This window comes from Triticum urartu, chromosome 2A (assembly GCF_056163025.1).
Source record: "Triticum urartu cultivar PI428250 chromosome 2A, HENAU_Tu73, whole genome shotgun sequence".
Lineage (NCBI taxonomy): Eukaryota > Viridiplantae > Streptophyta > Magnoliopsida > Poales > Poaceae > Triticum > Triticum urartu.
In genome coordinates this window covers 731,056,636-731,077,827 of record NC_141874.1, presented here as the reverse complement: position 1 = coordinate 731,077,827, position 21,192 = coordinate 731,056,636, and positions in this window count along the sequence as shown.

Genomic DNA, 21,192 nt, shown 5'->3' with positions numbered 1-21,192 from the left:
AAGAAAATTACAAAAAACTATGAGAATGTGGACATTCCTCACTTGTACCTTCAATGCACGTTTGGTACAGAAGCATAATTTGTTATTGTACGGTTGTATTAATTAAGATCTCAAAAAAGAACTAAATTAGTCCGATACCACATTCTATGAACTGCCTAAAATATACTATTATTTGGCATGAGCCATGATGGGTCGTAATTTGTACGTGCGCGAGTACTAATCGTCTTGCCAAACAATTTCATAGGCGTCCTATAAATTGATACATTCCAAGTCTGCACATGCATAAGCATCCATCCGCTCACCCACACAACAAGCAAGCATCAGCGATAATGACGACCACCAACACCAAAGCCATAAAATCTTCTTGTGCCCTCCTTCTCATCACAATCCTCCTTGCTATGGCTTGAGACAACGAATGTGGCAACGACCTACCGCCTTCACCAGCACAGGCGCCACCGTCATCCCCCGTCGGCAGATGGTGCAAGCTGAGCGATGAAATTTCTCTCAAAATGTGTGTCAATGTCCGCTTGGGCAAGACGAGCCCGTTTGAGAAGGACCTATGCTGCCGGCAGATTCATGAGACACCGAGCACCGTGGACTATTTGTGTTCCGCCGTCACACAAGCATATAAATGCCCGTGTTTATGCCAATATCCATGATAAGATCAATTCCATTCTCACGGTTTGTGCTAACGCTTATGTCACGACCAATTCTGTCTCCAAGGATTAAGGTGAACACCTAGCCTCACTGGTGAAGCTTAATGTGTGCAAGCAGGCAGGCTCACACTATGAGAGGTGCAATACCACATGTACATCACCGAGAATGTATAAGTTCTACTTAAATAACCTACCATTCTAGCATGTACTCGTTTGGACCTAACTTAACCAGTGATACACACATGTGTATCATGTCCACAATGAGTGTTCATTTAAATAAGAATTCACGACATCTACTTGTATTAGTTGTGATGCATTTGATGATGACACATATCTAGGGTAGGGTCATAGGCCTGGCCTACATGTCCTACCCAAGGGCACTACACAAGAGGCCAAGGCCCACAAAGATAAACGAAAGATACCGACTGAAATCGTCATGAAATGTAATACACTCGACAGAAGACCTCACTCGGATAACCAAATTCCACTCGACCATACAAGAATCCACTCGGAGCACTAAAGCCCTAGAGTCGCCTCAGGATGGCAACGGTCAGACATTCACTCCACCGCCATAAGGACCATTTAATGCGGGCATTACCCGTAACGTCCAGGACTTAACTCTCATTGAACCCATGTGTAACTGAGGCCTGTGAAGGGGTGGCACACTCTATATAAGCCACCCCTCCCCTTTGGCACAAGGGTTCACACCCCCTGTAACTATTCCACATTCTAATCGACAAGCCTCCGAGGCATCAAGACGTAGGGCTGTTACCTCCTCCGAGAGGGGCGTGAACTCGTAAACATATGCGTACAACCTCGCCGTAGCTAGGACACTGCCCTCTCCTACGTACCCCCTACTTCTACTGCCAGAATCGTTCCCACGACAGTTGAGGCCCACCTTGGGGCAGGTGTCTGAGCGACTTCCGGTGAGGTTGCAATCTTCGATATTCGTCAACATGGTTTCCGACAGTGGTTTGGCCTTGGGTCGTGAGATCCATCTCGGCGTGCTTGTCTTCATCGCCGATGACTCCGCGTGGCTCCAAGAAGCTCCCCTCGACGTCAAGGCTCTCCCCATCCGCGGAGCAGCGCACTTCCGCGCGAGTGCCTGTGGCGTCCTCCTGCGGCAGTCGTCAACTCAGTATCGGTTGGCTCCTATGGCGTCTTCGCTCCCCGCTGTTCGCCGCCGCAAGCGATCCGGTCATTCGCGGCTCCAGGGGTGGGTGAAGCATGCGATGGCTCGTCAGTCGGCCACTCTGCAAATCACGGCGATTGAGCCCGATGAATCCTTCTATGGGTTGTTCGATCTACCGACTGGCCATTCGGACACGCTGTCCGAGTGCGAGAGTAACGATCCCGCAGCAGAAGTCCTCGTGGTCGACTCCTAGCGCAGTCCGCCCGGTTTCCGTCGCGGCGGTGGCGGCGGCGGGGACAGTGGTGGCTCGTCGCACGACCATGATGATTATTACCCTCAGGCCCTCACTGCGGACCAGAGGGAGGAACTGCATCACAGAAACATTCAGGCTCTCTAGACCCCTATCGTTGGGGAGACCTCCGAGGCTCGGGCTTTGGAGGCTGCTCACTTGGCCACCCTGGCTGAACGTACGTGTCTAGTGAATCTTCAACAAGCACTCGACGATCGTGCCCGCCGACAAATTCCAAGTTCCAGTTGACGGCAATGACAATTGTTTCCGACTGGGCATCGAGAAGAATGTCAGGTATACCATACCCCGATCCAGAATGTTGTAGCAACTGCACGTATCGTAGATTCAATCCAGCTGTCCCGTTCCAAAGCTAGCAAAGGTTTGCAGCAGATTCGAGCACTACTCGAGGCGGCCGGAGAATAGAACTCAGCTGTTTCTCAGTCACGCAACAAGATTCATGGCAGTTCTGCCGTGGTGGTCGGCACACAATCCAAGATCGCCTCCACAACGTGAAGATCGTGGCTATCACCAGGACCAGTACCTTGGTCGAGGCCATGGACCGTTTGATCCCCGATATCACCGTGATGACCACCGTCGAGTGCCTACACCCCCTCCGGGGTGGGTCATACGCGCCTCGGCGATATGATGGCAGGCACCCATACGGTGATGAGCGAAGAGTTCCAGTTGACCCAAGGGAGCCTGGGTTTGATGTGAGGTCAGTCCTCGTACAGGGCTTGGTTGACAGAGGCAGAGCTAACAGAGAAGGGCAAGACAGAGATCATCCAACTGGAAGCAGGGCGTTCGTCTCTGGACCTGAATGTTTCAGTAGAGCCATCCGAGCTGCTGAAATCCCGCCCAATTTTAGATTGGCTGCGGGGGTGAGCAGGTTTACTAGCGAGTCGAAGCCAGACACATGGTTGGAGGATTACCGAGTGGTGGTGCAGATTGGAGGCAACGATTATGTAGCCATGAAGCACCTCCCCTTGATGCTTGAAGGTTTGGCCAGATCTTCGTTGAATCAGTTAGCTCCTGGAAGCATATTCTGTTGGGAAGATCTAGCCCGAGTGTTTATCAAGACATCCGAAGGCACTTACAAGCGCCCCGCTGGGCTGTCTGAGTTGCAGCATTGCGTACAGAAACCGAATGAAACCTTGAGGGATTACATCCAGCGGTGGACTACACTTAATCATCTGATGGAGAATGTTTCAGAGCACCAGGCCGTCTATGCTTTCAAGGAAGGTGTACGGTACAAAGAGCTCACATTGCAATTCGGTTGCTCTAGGGCCATGTCTCTCAATCAGATGATGGAGATAGTCACCCGGTATGTGAATGGCGAAGAGGAAGACCGACTCCGCAATGGCAAGGGGAAGCCAGTCGACCAGGACACCGGAGGTGGAAACCCCAGTCGGAAACAAAAATGCAAGGCTGAAGCCACAGGGCAGGCTAAAGCAGCAGTCGTGAATACCCAAGGAAAATTTAAAGGAAAACCCAAGGGACCGTGGGTACCCAAAAAGTTGAAGGACCAGTCTGGCCAGGACGTCCTAGATTTGCCGTGTCACATTCACACGAAGAAGGATGAAGAGGGTAACTTTATTCTGCCTAAGCATACCACTCGATAGTGCAGACTCCTGATTCAGCAGTTTCGAGAGGGTCAGCCAGTGAGAAAGACTCTGATAAGGACGAAGATGAAGAAAAGGATGATGGTTACCCGAAGGTTAATGCTACCTTGGTGATTTTTGCTGATGTTGAAAGCAACATTCGACTGAAATTCATTAACAAAGAAGTGAACATGGTTCCCCCGGCAACTACGATGTACCTGAAGTGGTCGAAAACTCCCATTACATTCGACCAATCAGATCACCCAGCACACGTTGCTACCTGATAACCCACAAGTATAGGGGATCAATTGTAGCCTCTTTCGATAAGTAAGAGTGTGGAACCCAACGAGGAGCTAAAGGTAGAACAAATATTCCCTCAAGTTCTATCGACCACCGATACAACTCTACGCACGCTTAACGTTCACTTTACCTAGAAGAAGTATAAAACTAGAAGTACTTTGTAGGTGTTTTTGGATAGGTTTGCAAGATAATAAAGAGCGCATAAATAAAAGCTAGGGGCTGTTTAGATAAAGACACAACTAACTTAGTTTTAGTAGAGAGCTTTTTGTCACGAGAAAGTTATTTGTCCCTAGGCAATCGATAACTAGACCGGTAATCATTATTGCAATTTTATTTGAGGGAGGGGCATAAGCTAACATGCTTTCTCTTCTTGGATCATATACACTTATGACTGGAACTCTAGCAAGCATCCGCAACTACTAAAGATCATTAAGTAAAACCCAACCATAGCATTATAAGGCATCAAGTCCTCTTTATTCCCATACGCAAACAACCTACTTACTCGGGTCTGTGTTTCTATCACTCACGCCACCCACCATAAGCAAATCATGAACATATTGCAAACCCTATAGCGGGGATCCCTCATGCTTGCACAACACGGAGAGCACCATAGGACAACACCAATAATAAAACATGCAACTCAAACCAATCACGATCATCAATTAACCCATAGGAGAAAACAGATCTACTCAAACATCATAGGATAGCCATACATCATTGGGAAATAATATATGGCGTTGAGCACCATGTTTAAGTAGAGATTACAGCGGGTAAAAGAGGGGTTACACCGCTGCATATAGGGGGGAAGAGTTAGTGATGATGGCGGTGCAGTTGTTCGTGTAGATTGCGGTGATGATGATGCCCCGGCGGCGTTCCGGCGCCACCGGAAGAGAGGGGGAGAGATCCCCCTTCTTCTTCTTCTTCTTCTTCTTCTTCCTTGACCTTCTCCCTAGATGGGAGAAGGGTTTCCCCTCTGATCCATGGCCTCCATGGCGGCGGAGGGGCGAGAGCCCCTCCGAGATTGGATCTGTCTCTCTGTCTCTCTGTTTTTGCGTTCTAGATTATGCCCTTTCACCGTTTCTTATATTCCCGGAGAACCGTAACTCCGATTGGGCTGAAATTTGGACATGATTTTTATCCAGATATTAGCTTTCTTGCAGCGAAAGAAGGGCAGCAACCACCTTACGGGGTGTCCACGAGGGTCAGGGGCGCGCCCCCTGCCTCGTGGGCCCCTCGAGCATCGTCTCGCGTTGATTTCACTTCCCAAAGTTCACATATATTCCAAAAAAATCTCCGTCAGTTTTTATCCCGTTCGGACTCCGTTTGATATGGATTTTCTATGAAACAAAAAACATGCAACAAACAGGAACTGGCACTAGGCACTGGATCAATATGTTTGTCCCAAAAATAGTATAAAAAGTTTCCAAAAGTATATGAAAGTTGTATAGTATTGGCATGGAACAATCAAAAATTATAGATACGACGGAGACATATCAGCATCCCCAAGCTTAATTCCTGCTCGTCCTTGAGTAGGTAAATGATAAAAAAGATAATTTTTGATGTGGAATGCTACCTAGCATAATCTTGATTATGTAATCTAATCATGGCATGAATATTAAGACACGAGTGATTCAAAGCAATAGTCTATCATTTGACATTAAGACAATAATACTTCAAGGATACTAATGAAGCAATCATGTCTTTTCAAAAAAACATGGCAAAAGAAAGTTATCCCTACAAAATCATATGGTCTGGCTATGCTCCATCTTCACCACACCAAATATTTAAATCATGCACAACCCCGATGACAATCCAAGCAATTAATTGTTTCATACTTTTGATGTTCTCAAACCTTTTCAACTTTCACGCAATACATGAGCGTGAGCCATGGATATAGCACTGTAGGTGGAATAGAATATGATGATGGAGGTTGTGTGGAGAAGACAAAAATGAAGAAAGTCACACATCGACGCGGCTAATCAATGGGCTATGGAGATTCCCATTAATTGATGTCAATGCGAGGAGTAGGGATTGCCATGCAACAGATGCACTAAGAGCTATAAGTGTATGAAAGCTCAAACTTGAAACTAAGTGGGTGTGCATCCAACTTGCTTGCTCATGAAGACCTAGGGCATTTGAGGAAGCCCATCGTTGGAATATACAAGCCAAGTTCTATAATGAAAATTCCCACTAGTATATGAAAGTGATAACTTAAGAGACTCTCTATATGAAGAACATGGTGCTACTCTGAAGCACAAGTGTGGTAAAAGGATAGTAACATTGTCCCTTCTCTCTTTTCTCTCATTTTTATTTATTTATTTATTCATTCTCTTTTTTGGTGGGCTTCTTTAGCCTCCTTTTTTAATTTGGGCTTCTTTGGCCTTTTTTATTTTGATAACCTTACCTGGGACAATGTTCTAATAATGATGGTCATCACACTTTTATTTACTTACAACTCAATACTAGAACAAAGATATGACTCTATGTGAATGCCTCTGGCAGTGTACCAAGATGTGCGATGATCTAGCATAGCAAAGATATCAAAAAATGGGCAAGCCACGAAAATATCATGCTAGCTATCTTACGATTGTGCAAAACAATATGACAATGAATGCACAAGTCATGTATATGATGATGATGGAAGTTGCATGGCAATATATCTCGGAATGGCTATGGAAATGCCATAATAGGTAGGTATGGCGGCTGTTTTGAGGAAGATATAAGGAGGCTTATGTGTGATAGAGCGTATCGTATCACGGGGTTTGGATGCACCGACGAAGTTTGCACCAACTCTCGAGGTGAGAAAGGGCAATGCATGGTACCGAAGAGGCTAGCAATGATGGAAGGGTGAGAGTGCATATAATCCATGGACTCAACATTAGTCATAAAGAACTCACATACTTATTGCAAAAATCTATTAGTCATCGAAACAAAGTACTACGTGCATGCTCCTAGGGGGATAGATTGGTAGGAAAAGACCATCGCTCGTCCCCGACCGCCACTCATAAGGAAGACAATCAATAAATAAATCATGCTCCGACTTCATCACATAACGGTTCACCATACATGCATGCTACGGGAATCACAAACTTCAACACAAGTATTTCTACAATCCACAACTACCCACTATCATGAATCTAATATCACCATCTTTATATCGCAAAACTATTGCAAGCAATCAAACATATCATATGCAGTGATCTATAAGTTTTATCTAGGATTTTATGACTAACCATGTGAATGACCAGTTCCTATCATCTCTCTAAATAGATATAACTGAATCAAGAGAGTTTAATTCTTTCTACAAAAGATATGCCCATGCTCTAACAAATATAAGTGAGGCAAAAGAGCATTCTATAAATGGCGGTTTTCTATGTGAAGAGAAACAGGCAATCCAAACTTCAAAAGATATAAGTGAAGCACATGAAGCATTCTATAAAGCCATACTCAAAAGATATAAGTGAAGTGCAATGAGAATTCTATAAATCAACCAAGGACTATGTCATACCAGAATGGTGCATCAAAGAAAAGTGATAACTAAATGCAAAAGACGCTCCAAGATTTACGCATATCATGTGACGAATAAAAATATAGCTCCAAGTAAAATTACAGATGATCGTTAGAAGAAAGAGGGGATGCCTTCCGGGGCATCCCCAAGCTTGGTTGCTTGGGAGTCCTTGTATATTTCCTTGGGGTGCCTCGGGCATCCCCAATCTTAAGATCTTGCCACTCCTTATTCCTTCATCCATCGTGATCTCTCCCAAAACTTGAAAACTTCAATCACACAAAACTTAACAGAAAGTTCCGTAAGATCCGTTAGTATAATAAAGCAAATCACTACTCTAAGTATTGTTGCAAACCAATTCATATTTTGTTTTTTCATTGTAGCTACTGTAATATAACTTTTCCTTGGATTAATCCACTGATAGAAATTGATAGTTTCATCAAAACAAGCAAACTATGTATCAAAAACAGAATCTGTCTTAAACAGGACAGTCTGTAGTAATCTGAACATTCACCATACTTCTGGTACTCCACAAATTCTGAAATAATTAGTAAAAATAAAATTTTTGTATAGAAAGACAGTGAAAAAAGTTTCAGAACCGTTTGATGTTCCAGTAAAAAATGTAAAATCGCGCACTACAGCCAAAGTTTCTGTTTTGCACCGCACAAACCAACAAGCAATGTAAACATCCTAAAGGCAAATCTTGGCACATTATTTTTATAATAAAATGGAATTGTACAAGTGGATAATTATTTTTTAGAAAAGTTTCTGTAATCAAGATTCACAAAGTTTCCGTGAGCATGAACAAAGTTCAAGGAGCTCCCCCACTTCAACAATGCTTGTCTCTCTCACTTTCACTTTCCTTTTTGAAAAGTGGTGGGTTTCCCTCTTTATTTTTTGTTTTAAAACTATATAAAAGCACTCAAAATAAATAAATGACTCTCTAAAACTTCCAGGTTGTCTCCCTGGCAGTACTCAAAAGCTAGGCATATAGTGCTCAAGTAATGAATCCACCCGGATCCCAAGGTATATCAAAGCCAATTGGAAGTAGCAATGATTTGGCATTTAGTAGTGAGCACAAAGCAACATATATCATGTAACAACGAAGTCTAACTCTCTTCCTATCCATCGGCATGTCATAAAAGAACAATTCATGCACACATAGTAAAGGCGAATGCATAGTATAAACAATTTCTTGCAATTTTATCATATTGGAAACATGGAGAGGCGGAGATGTAGTTCCTCTCTCATAGTAATTGCAAGTAGGAGCAGCAAGCACATGCATATTATATGTATCAAAATCATCATGTGTAGTAATAAAATGCAACCCATCAATATAATCCTTAATAAGGGCAAACTTCTCCGATATAGTGTAGTCGGGAGAATTCAAAAAGATAATAGGACTATCATGCGTGGGTGCAATAGCAACAATTTCATGTTTAACATAAGGAACTATAGCAAGTTCATATCCATAAGCATAATTCATATTGGCATCTTGGCCACAAGCATAGCAAGCATCATCAAAAAGGGATATTTAGAAAGAATCAACGGGATCATAACAATCATCATAGCAATCATCCTTCGGTAAGCACGAAGGGAAATTAAACAATGTATGAGTTGAAGAGTTACTCTCATTAGAAGGTGGGAATGGGTAGCTAATCCGCTCTTCCTCCTTTTGTTCTTCGCTCTCCTCATCATCTTTTTCATCCAATGAGCTCACAGTTTCATCAATTTCTTCTTCCATAGACTCCTGCAAAATATTAGTCTCTTCTTGAACAGCGGAGGAGTCCTCAATATATGGTTTAATATAAGTATTAGAAGCATAATTATCATAGCAATATTTAAGTATGGCCAATTTTTCAGATTTTTAGGGAGTAGTATCACACTCTTCAATAAAAGAAGTACTTTCACAAGTACCCCTAAAAGCAACAAATTCTTCAATTTGTCAAACATCATAGTAATTGTAAACACCCTTAGTATACGAAGATACGATTCCATTATCACAAATCTCACATTGGTAAGGAAGGTGTTTCTTAGGGTCTTTAGAACAACAAGTACAATCATATATTTCACATAAATCCCAAGCATAGCACTGCAAACGATGAATTTGATCCAGTAAAAGTTTCCCTTTTTCAGATATGCGGTGTCACACATAACAAGCATGCTCATCTAAATATTTGCCCGCAACTAAGCTAGTTGGGGTTTCAGCACGAGCACATAGGGATCGAAGATGATCCAAGTAAAAAGCTTCAGGAGTGTGATAGATTTTGAGTGGTTCTTCAACCATTGGTGTAGTAGGTACAACTATTTTTTTGGTATTTTGCGTTTCCAACCCATAACTAAGTATATAAAACAAGAGCACAAAATAAAAACTACTTAGTGATAAAGCAAACAAGCAGACACGAGAATATTCACCCCAAGCTATAACTCCCCGCCAACGGTGCCAGAAAAAGGTCTTGATAACCCACAAGTATAGGGGATCAATTGTAGCCTCTTTCGATAAGTAAGAGTGTGGAACCCAACGAGGAGCTAAAGGTAGAACAAATATTCCCTCAAGTTCTATCGACCACCCATACAACTCTACGCACACTTATTGTTCGCTTTACCTAGAACAAGTATGAAACTAGAAGTACTTTGTAGGTGTTTTTGGATAGGTTTGCAAGATAATAAAGAGCGCGTAAATAAAATCTAGGGGCTGTTTAGATAAAGACACAACTAACTTAGTTTTAGTAGAGAGCTTTTTTTCACGAGAAAGTTATTTGTCCCTAGGCAATCGATAACTAGACCGGTAATCATTATTGCAATTTTATTTGAGGGAGAGGCATAAGCTAACATACTTTCTCTTCTTGGATCATATGCACTTATGATTGGAACTCTAGCAAGCATCCGCAACTACTAAAGATCATTAAGGTAAAACCCAACCATAGCATTATAAGGCAGCAAGTCCTCTTTATTCCCATACGCAAACAACTTACTTACTCGGGTCTGTGTTTCTATCACTCACGCCACCCACCATAAGCAAATCATGAACATATTGCAAACCCTACAGCGGGGATCCCTCACGCTTGCGCGAGATGGAGGGCACCATAGGACATCACCAATAATAAAACATGCAACTCAAACCAATCACGATCATCAATTAATCCATACGACAAAACAGATCTTCTCAAACATCATAGGATAGCCATACATCATTGGGAAATAATATATAGCGTTGAGCACCATGTTTAAGTAGAGATTACAGCGGGTAAAATAGGGGTTACACCGCTGCATAGAGGGGGGAAGAGTTGGTGATGATGGCGGTGAAGTTGTTGGTGTAGATTGCGGTGATGATGATGGCCCTGACGGCGTTCCGGCGCCACCGGAAGAGAGGGGGAGAGAGCCCCCCTTCTTCTTCTTCCTTGACCTTCTCCCTAGATGGGAGAAGGGTTTCCCCTATGGTCCATGGCCTCCATGGTGGCGGAGGGGCGAGAGCCCCTCCGAGATTGGATCTGTCTCTCTGTCTCTCTCTGTTTCTGCGTTCCAGATTCCGCCCTTTCACCGTTTCTCATGAAAAGTTCAAAGAATTTCAGAGTGAAGTTGAAAATCATCGTAACAAGAAAATAAAGTTTCTACGATCTGATCATGGAGGAGAATATTTGAGTTATGAGTTTGGTCTACATTTGAAACAATGTGGAATAGTTTCGCAACTCACACCACTCGGAACACCACAGCGTAATGGTGTGTCCGAACGTCGTAATCGTACTTTACTAGATATGGTGCGATCTATAATGTCTCTTACAGATTTACCGCTATCATTTTGGGGTTATGCTTTAGAGACGGCCGCATTCACGTTAAATAGGGCACCATCGAAATCCGTTGAGATGACGCCTTATGAACTACGGTTTGGCAAGAAACCAAAGTTGTTGTTTCTAAAAGTTTGGGGCTGCCATGCTTATGTGAAAAAGCTTCAACTTGATAAGCTCGAACCCAAATCGGAGAAATGTGTCTTCATAGGATACCCAAAGGAGACTGTTGGGTACACCTTCTATCACAGATCCGAAGGCAAGACATTCGTTGCTAAGAATGGATCCTTTCTAGAGAAGGAGTTTCTCTCGAAAGAAGTGAGTGGGAGGAAAGTGGAACTTGATGAGGTAACTATACCTGCTCCTCTATTGGAAAGTAGTTCATCACAGAAACCGGTTTCTGTGACGCCTACACCAATTAGTGAGGAAGTTAATGATGATGATCATGGAACTTCAGATCAAGTTGCTACTGAACCTCGTAGATCAACCAGAGTAAGATCCGCACCAGAGTGGTACGGTAATCCTGTTCTGGAAGTCATGCTACTAGATCATGATCAACCTACGAACTATGAAGAAGTGAATGGTGAGCTCAGATTCCGCAAAATGGCTTGAGGCCATGAAATCTGAGATGGGATCCATGTATGAGAACAAAGTATGTGTTGGGGAACGTTGCAGAAAACAAAAATTTTCCTACTCGTTTCACCAAGATCCATCTAGGAGTTCATCTAGCAACGAGACATCGGATGCATCTACATACCTTTGTAGATCGCGCACGGAAGCGTTCAAAGAACGGTGATTATGTAGTCGAACACGACGTGATCCAAATCACCGATGACCAAGCGCCGAACGGACGGCACCTCCGCGTTCAACACACGTACGGGACGGGAGACGTCTCCTCCTTCTTGATCCAGCAAGGGGAGGAGGAGAGGTTGATGAAGATCCAGCAGCACGACGGCGTGGTGGTGGATGCAGGGCGTCACAGTAGCAGGGCTTCGCCTATACTACGAGGGAGAGACGTAACGGAGAGAGGGAGGCGCCAAGGCTGAGGTATGAAGTCCTCCCCTCTCCTCAACTATATATAGGGGTGCCAAGGGGGGGGGGCTCCGGCCCTAGTAGATGGATCTACTAGGGGGGGCGGCGGCCAAGGGTGGGGGGCTTGCCCCCCAAGCTAGGGGGCGCCCCCTTTAGGGTTTCCCCCAACCCTAGCCGCATGGGCCCTTGGGGGGTTGGCGCCCCAGCCCACTTTGGGCTGGGTCCCTTCCCACTTCAGCCCATGGGGCCCTCCGGGATAGGTGGCCCCACCCGGTGGACCCCCGGGACCCTTCCGGTGGTCCCGGTACAATACCGGTGACCCCGAAACTTGTCCCGATGGCCGAAACAGCACTTCCTATATATAATTCTTTACCTCCGGACCATTCCGGAACTCCTCGTGACGTCCGGGATCTCATCCGGGACTCCGAACAATATTCGGGTTACTGCATATACATATCTTCACAACCCTAGCGTCACCGAACCTTAAGTGTGTAGACCCTACGGGTTCGGGAGACAAGCAGACATGACCGAGACGACTCTCCGGTCAATAACCAACAGCGGGATTTGGATACCCATGTTGGCTCCCACATGCTCCACGATGATCTCATCGGATGAACCACGATGTCAAGGATTCAATCAACCCCGTATGCAATTCCCTTTGTCAATCGATATGTTACTTGCCCGAGATTCGATCGTCGGTATCCCAATACCTCGTTCAATCTCGTTACCGGCAAGTCACTTTAGTCGTACCGTAATGCATGATCCCGTGACCAGACACTTGGTCACTTTGAGCTCATTATGATGATGCATTACCGAGTGGGCCCAGTGATACCTCTCCGTCATACGGAGTGACAAATCCCAGTCTTGATCCGTGTCAACCCAACAGACACTTTCGGAGATACCCGTAGTCTACCTTTATAGTCACCCAGTTACGTTGTGACGTTTGGTAGACCCAAAGCACTCCTACGGTATCCGGGAGTTACACGATCTCATGGTCTAAGGAAAAGACACTTTGACATTGGAAAACTCTAGCAAACGAACTATACGATCTTGTGCTATGTTTAGGATTGGGTCTTGTCCATCACATCATTCTCCTAATGATGTGATCTCGTTATCAATGACATCCAATGTCCATAGTCAGGAAACCATGACTATCTGTTGATCAACGAGCTAGTAAACTAGAGGCTTACTAGGGACATGTTGGTGTCTGTTATTCACACATGTATTACGATTTCCGGATAACAATTATAGCATGAATAAAGACAATTATCATGAACAAGGAAATATAATAATAATGCTTTTATTATTGCCTCTAGGGCATATTTCCAACAGTATGGACTTTGGTTGACTTGCCCGATGATCGACAAGAAATTGAGAATAAATGGATCTTCAAGAAGAAGACTGACGCTGCCGGTAATGTTACTGTCTACAAAGCTCGACTTGTTGCGAAAGGTTTTCGACAAGTTCAACGGATTGACTACGATGAAACTTTCTCACCAGTAGCGATGCTTAAGTCTGTCCGAATCATGTTAGTAATTGCCGCATTTTATGATTATGAAATTTGGCAAATGGATGTCAAAACTGCATTCTTGAATGGATTTCTGGAAGAAGAGTTGTATATGATGCAACCGGAAGGTTTTGTCGATCCAAAGGGAGCTAACAAAGTTTGCAAGCTCCAGCGATCCATTTATGGACTGGTGCAAGCCTCTCGGAGTTGGAATAAACGCTTTGATAGTGTGATCAAAGCATTTGGTTTTGTACAGACTTTTGGAGAAGCCTGTATTTACAAGAAAGTGAGTGGGAGCTTTGTAGCATTTCTAATATTATATGTGGATGACATATTGTTGATTGGAAATGATATAGAATTTCTGGATAGCATAAAGGGATACTTGAATAAGAGTTTTTCAATGAAAGACCTCGGTGAAGCTGCTTATATATTGGGCATCAAGATCTATAGAGATAGATCAAGACGCTTAATTGGACTTTCACAAAGCACATACCTTGACAAAGTTTTGAAGAAGTTCAAAATGGATCAAGCAAAGAAAGGATTTCTGCCTGTGTTACAAGGTGTGAAGTTGAGTAAAACTCAATGCCCGACCATTGCAGAAGATAGAGAGAAACTGAAAGATGTTCCCTATGCTTCAGCCATAGGCTCTATCATGTATGCAATGTTGTGTACCAGACTTGATGTGTGCCTTGCTATAATTCTAGCAGGGAGGTACTAAAGTAATCCAGGAGTGGATCACTGGACAGCGGTCAAGAACATCCTGAAATACCTGAAAAGGACTAAGGATATGTTTCTCGTTTATGGAGGTGACAAAGAGCTCATCGTAAATGGTTACGTTGATGCAAGCTTTGACACTGATCCAGACGATTCTAAATCACAAACCGGATACGTGTTTACATTGAACGGTGGAACTGTCAGTTGGTGCAGTTCTAAACAAAGCATTGTGGCGGGATCTAGATGTAAAGCGAAGCACATAGCTGCTTCGGAAGCAGCAAATGAAGGAGTCTGGATGAAGGAGTTCATATCCGATCTAGGTGTCATACCTAGTGCATCGGGTCCAATGAAAATCTTTTGTGACAATACTGGAGCAATTGCGTTGGCGAAGGAATCCAGATTTCACAAGAGAACCAAGCACATCAAGAGACGCTTCAATTCTATCCGGGATTTAGTCCAGGTGGGAGACATAGAATTTTGCAAGATACATACGGATCTAAATGTTGCAGACCCGTTGACTAAGCCTCTTCCACGAGCAAAACATGATCAACACCAAGGCTCCATGGGTGTTAGAATCATTACTGTGTAATCTAGATTATTGACTCTAGTGCAAGTGGGAGACTGAAGGAAATATGCCCTAGAGGAAATAATAAAGTTATTATTTATTTCCTTATATCATGATAAATGTTTATTATTCATGCTAGAATTGTATTAACCGGAAACATAATACATGTGTGAATACATAGACAAACAGATTGTCACTAGTATGCCTCTACTTGACTAGCTCGTTGATCAAAGATGGTTATGTTTCCTAACCATAGACATGAGTTGTCATTTGATTAACGGGGTCACATCATTAGGAGAATGATGTGATTGACATGACCCATTCCGTTAGCTTAGCACACGATCGTTTAGTATTCTGCTATTGCTTTCTTCATGACTTATACATGTTCCTATGACTATGAGATTATGCAACTCCCGTTTACCGGAGGAACACTTTGTGTGCTACCAAACGTCACAATGTAACCGGGTGATTATAAAGGTGCTCTACAGGTGTCTCCAAAGGTACTTGTTGGGTTGGCGTATTTCGAGATTAGGATTTGTCACTCTGAATATCGGAGAGGTATCTCTGGGCCCTCTCGGTAATGCACATCACTTAAAGCCTTGCAAGCATTGGTACTAATGAGTTAGTTGCAGGATGATGTATTACAGAACGAGTAAAGAGACTTGCCGGTAAAGAGGTTGAACTAGGTATTGAGATACCGACGATCGAATCTTGGGCAAGTAACATACCGATGACAAAGGGAACAATGTATGTTGTTATGCGGTTGGACCGATAAAGATCTTTGTAGAATATGTGGGAGCCAATATGAGCATCCAGGTTCCGCTGTTGGTTGTTGACCGGAGACGTGTCTCGGTCATGTCTACATAGTTCTCGAACCCATAGGGTCCGCACGCTTAACGTTTCGATGATAGTTATATTATGAGTTTATATGTTTTGATGTACCAAAGGTTGTTCGGAGTCCCAGATGTGATCACGGACATGACGAGGAGTCTTGAAATGGTTGAGACATGAAGATTGGTATATTAGAAGCCTATGTTTGGATATCGGAAGCGTTCCGGGTGAAATCGGGATTTTACCGGAGTACTGGGAGGTTACCGGAACCCCCCGGGGACTTAGTGGGCCTTAGTGGGCCTAGGTGGAAGAGAGGAGAGGCAGCTAGGGCAGGGCCGTGCGCCCCTCCCCCCCAGTCCGAATAGGACAAGGAGAGGGGGGCGGCGCCCCCCCTTCCTTCTTCTCCTCCACTCTTTCCCCCTCCCAAGTCCTAATCCAACTAGGAAAGGGGGGGGAGTCCTACTCCCGGTGGGAGTAGGAATCCTCCTGGCGTGCCTACTCCCTGACCGGCCGCACCCCCTTGCTCCTTTATATACGGGGGCAGGGGGGCACCCCAGAGACACAACAATTGATCGTTTGATCTTTTAGCCGTGTGCGGTGCCCCCCTCCACCATAGTCCACCTCGATATTACTGTAGCGGTGCTTAGGCGAAGCCCTGCGTCGGTAGAACACCAACATCGTCACCATGCCATCGAGCTAACGAAACTCTCCCTCAACACTCGGCTGGATCGGAGTTCGAGGGACGTCATCGGGCTGAACGTGTGCTGAACTCGGAGGTGCCGTACGTTCGGTACTTGATCGGTTGGATCGTGAAGACGTACAACTACATCAACCGCGTTGTGCTAACGCTTCCGCTTTCGGTCTACGAGGGTACATGGACAACACTCTCCCCTCTCGTTGCTATGCATCACCATGATCTTGCGTGTGCGTAGGATTTTTTTTTGAAATTACTACGTTCCCCAACATAAGCTTCATCACAATAATCATCATAAGTAGTAGGCATGCCATCATCATAACAAATTTGCATATCAAAATTTGGGAGGCTAAAAATATCATCTTCATTAAACATAGCTTCCCCAAGCTTGGGACTAACATTAATTGCAGCAAATATATTATCAAAAACATCATCTTCATCAAACATAGCATCCCCAAGCTTGGGCCTTTTCATATCACAAGCATAATCACTTTCATCATTAGTAGTATGGATAGCACCAATAGTATAGCAATTATCATATTCTTCCAAGCAAGTGCCAAAAAGATTTTCAAGATCATAAGAAGTATCATTATCTTCCCAATCATAATCATCACAACAAGCAATAGGCATAACGAGGTCATCATCAAGTGCATCTTCTTCCACAATTATATTTTCATGAGGCACAACAGTAATAGGAGCAGCATTATTTGGGAGAGATGTCTTTTTACCTCTCTTCCTTTTTCTTTTCTTCTTCTTCACCACATCATGTGTGCGTTCAATACTCTTTTTGGAGCTCCTTATTAATGAGATTGGTTGAATAGAAGGCTCCTCCTCTTTACCTGATTTATCATAAGAAATAATAGGAGGATATTGGGAAGTCTCTTCCCTTTCATTAGTATTCTCTTCATCTTCTATTTCTTTTCTTTTCTTTATGTAATTAGCAATATAAGGGTTTTCAATGCAATTCACTGCACAATACATATAAATTTCCTCTAGATCAAAATCAAGAAATTTATCGAGATTAAATTTTGGAATATCCTCAGTTATATGTTTCATTTCTTCATAACCCAAAACAATACTAAGCTCTTTATGATGCTCAAGGGTAATCAAGTTATCACAATTTTTGGACACGACTTGATCATGAAACAAATAGCATTGGAGCTTTAAATGACCATGTTCATTGCAAAGTTCACAAGGCTGGTGATAAATATTGAATCTTTCAGCACAAACACCTAGCCTTTCTTGCAACAATTTAGTTTCTAAATGCTTATGCCTCTTGCAATATCTATCTTCCCTATTTGGTGTGTACTTGCAAACCCAATGCACTCCACAAAATTGACATGTTTATAGGAGGCATTTTCATCATAACTATTGCAATCATCATTAGTACTATGGATATTCAAGGAGTTCGTACTAACAACATTGCAATCATGCTCATCATTCAAAGATTTAGTGCCAAACATTTTATAGACTTCCTCTTGTAGCACCTTGGCACAATTTTCCTTTCCATCATGCTCACGAAAGATATTAAAAATATGAAGCGTATGAGGCATACTCAATTCCATTTTTAATTTTCTTTTATAAACTAAACTAGTGATAAAACAAGAAACTAAAAGACTCGATTGCAAGATCTAAAGATATACCTTCAAGCACTCACCTCCCCGGCAACGGCGCCAGAAAAGATCATGATGTCTATTACACAACCTTCTTCTTGTAGACGTTGTTGGGCCTCCAGGTGCAGAGGTTTGTAGGATAGTAGCAAATTTCCCTTAAGTGGATGACCTAAGGTTTATCAATCTGTAGGAGTCATAGGATGAATATGGTCTCTCTCAAGCAACCCTGCAACCAAATAACAAAGAGTCTCTTGTGTCCCCAACACACCCAATACAACGGTAAATTGTATAGGTGCACTAGTTCGGCGAAGAGATGGTGATACAAGTGGGTTCAATGCTAGGAAACAAGGCCTAGGGTTCATACTTTCGCTGGTGCAAGTTCCCTCAACAATACTAACATAATTGGATCACATAACTATCGCTCAACATGCAACAAAGAGTCACTCCAAAGTCACTAATAGCGGAGAACGAACGAAGAGATTATTGTAGGGTACGAAACCACCTCAAAGTTATTCTTTCCAATCAATCCGTTGGGCTATTCCTATAGGTGTCACAAACAACCCTAGAGTTCGTACTAGAATAACACCTTAAGACACAAATCAACCAAAACCCTAATGTCACCTAGATACTCCAATGTCACCTCAAGTATCCGTGGGTTTGATTATACGATATGCATCACACAATCTCAGATTCATCTATTCAACCAACACATAGAACCTCAAAGAGTGCCCCAAAGTTTCTACCGGAGAGTCAAGATGAAAACATGTGCCAACCCCTATGCATAGGTTCATGGACGGAACCCGCAAGTTGATCACCAAAACATACATCAAGTGGATCAATAGAATACCCCATTGTCACCACGGGTATCCCACGCAAGACATACATCAAGTGTTCTCAAATCCTTAAAGACTCAATCCGATAAGATAACTTCAAAGGGAAAACTCAATCCATTACAAGAGAGTAGAGGGGGAGAAACATCATAAGATCCAACTATAATAGCAAAGCTCGCGATACATCAAGATCGTATCACCTCAAGAACACGAGAGAGAGAGAGTTCAAACACATAGCTACTGGTACATACCCTCAGGCCCGAGGGAGAACTACTCCCTCCTCATCACGGAGAGCACCAGGATGATGAAGATGGCCACCGAAGAGGGATTGCCCCCTCCGGCAGGGTGCTAGAACGGGTCTAGATTGGTTTTCGGTGGCTACGGAGGCTTTTGGTGGCGGAACTGCCGATCTATTGTGCTCCCCGAAGTTTTTAGGGTATATGGGTATATATAGGCGGAAGAAATACATCAGGGGAGCCACAAGGGGCCCACGAGGGTGGAGGGCACGCCCCCTGCCTCGTGTCTTCCTCGTTGATCCCCTGACGTGCACTCCAAGTCTCCTGTATTGCTTTCTTTCCAAAAGTAACTTTTCCGAAGGTTTCATTCCGTTTGGACTCCGTTTGATTTTCCTTTTCTGTGATACTCTAAAACTAGGAAGAAACAGAAACTGACACTGGGCTCTAGGTTAATAGGTTAGTCCCAAAAATCATATAAAATAGCATATAAATGCATATAAAACATCTAAGGTTGATAATATAATAGCATGGAACAATCAAAAATTATAGATACGTTGGAGACGTATCAAGGGTATGCTGGAAACCATGGATCTTGGTGATCTTGACATCGCCGAAGACAATATGGACATTTGGGTCCTTGTTGATACGCTTCCTAATCTACCGCTATGTGAGTTTCTCAAACGTAGTTATTAAGTAATTTGTATTGTATATTTAAAAATAGTTGACAACTTATTTTCATTGATAGCTTATTTTCATTCTTCAAAGAATGTGCGGAAGATGGTAGACAGAACCGATAACCCACATGTATCGGGGATCGCAACAATTTTCGAGGGTAGAGTATTCAACCCAAATTTATAGATTCAACACAAGGGGAGCCAAACAATATTTGAAGGTATTAGCAGCTGAGCTGTCAATTCAACCACACCAGGAGATTAATTATCTGCAACAACGTGATCAGTAGCAAAGTAATATGATAGGTTTGATAGTAGTGACAGCAGTAATAGTAATGGTAATAGTGATAGCCGTATTTTTGTAACAAGTGCAACAGTAATGATAGCAGTAGTAACTTAGCAAAAACAATATAAGATAAATTCGTAGGCATTGGATCGGTAATTTGTTGGACGATATTCATCATGTGACAGTCATAACCTAGGGCGATATGGCACTAGCTCCAGTTCATAAATATAATGTAGGCATGTATTCCGTAAATAGTCATACGTGCTTATGGAGAGAACTTGCATGACATCTTCTGTCCTACCCTCCCGTGGCAGCGGGGTCCAATTGGAAACTAAGGCATATTAAGGCCTCATTTTAATAGAGAACCGGGACAAAGCATTAATACACGGTGAAAGATGAACTCCTCAAACTACCGCCATCACCGGGAGTGGTCCTGACTATTGTCACTATGGGGTTGCCGGATGATAACATGTAGTAGGTGACTGTAACTTGCAAGATCGGATCTAGAACATGGATATAATGGTGATAACATAAATGGTTCAGATCTGAAATCATGGCACCTGGGCCCAAAGTGACAAGCATTAAGCATGCAAAGTCATAGCAACATCAATCTCAGAACATAGTGGATACTAGGGAGCAGGCCCTAACAAAACTAACTAGATTACATGATGAATCTCATCCAACTCCTCACCGACCAACGAGCCTATGAAGGAATTACTCACTCCCGGTGGGGAGCATCGTGGAATTGGCGATGGAGAAGGGTTGGTGATGACGAAGGACGAAGATCCCCCTCTCCGGAGCCCCAGACGAACTTCAGATCAGGCCTCCCGATGAAGAACAGGAGGTGACGACGGTTCTGTCTCGTGGATCGTGATAATTCTTTCTCCCTAATTTTTTCCCCGAATATGTGATTTTATAGTATCAGGGTTGAGGTCTGCGGGGCCACCA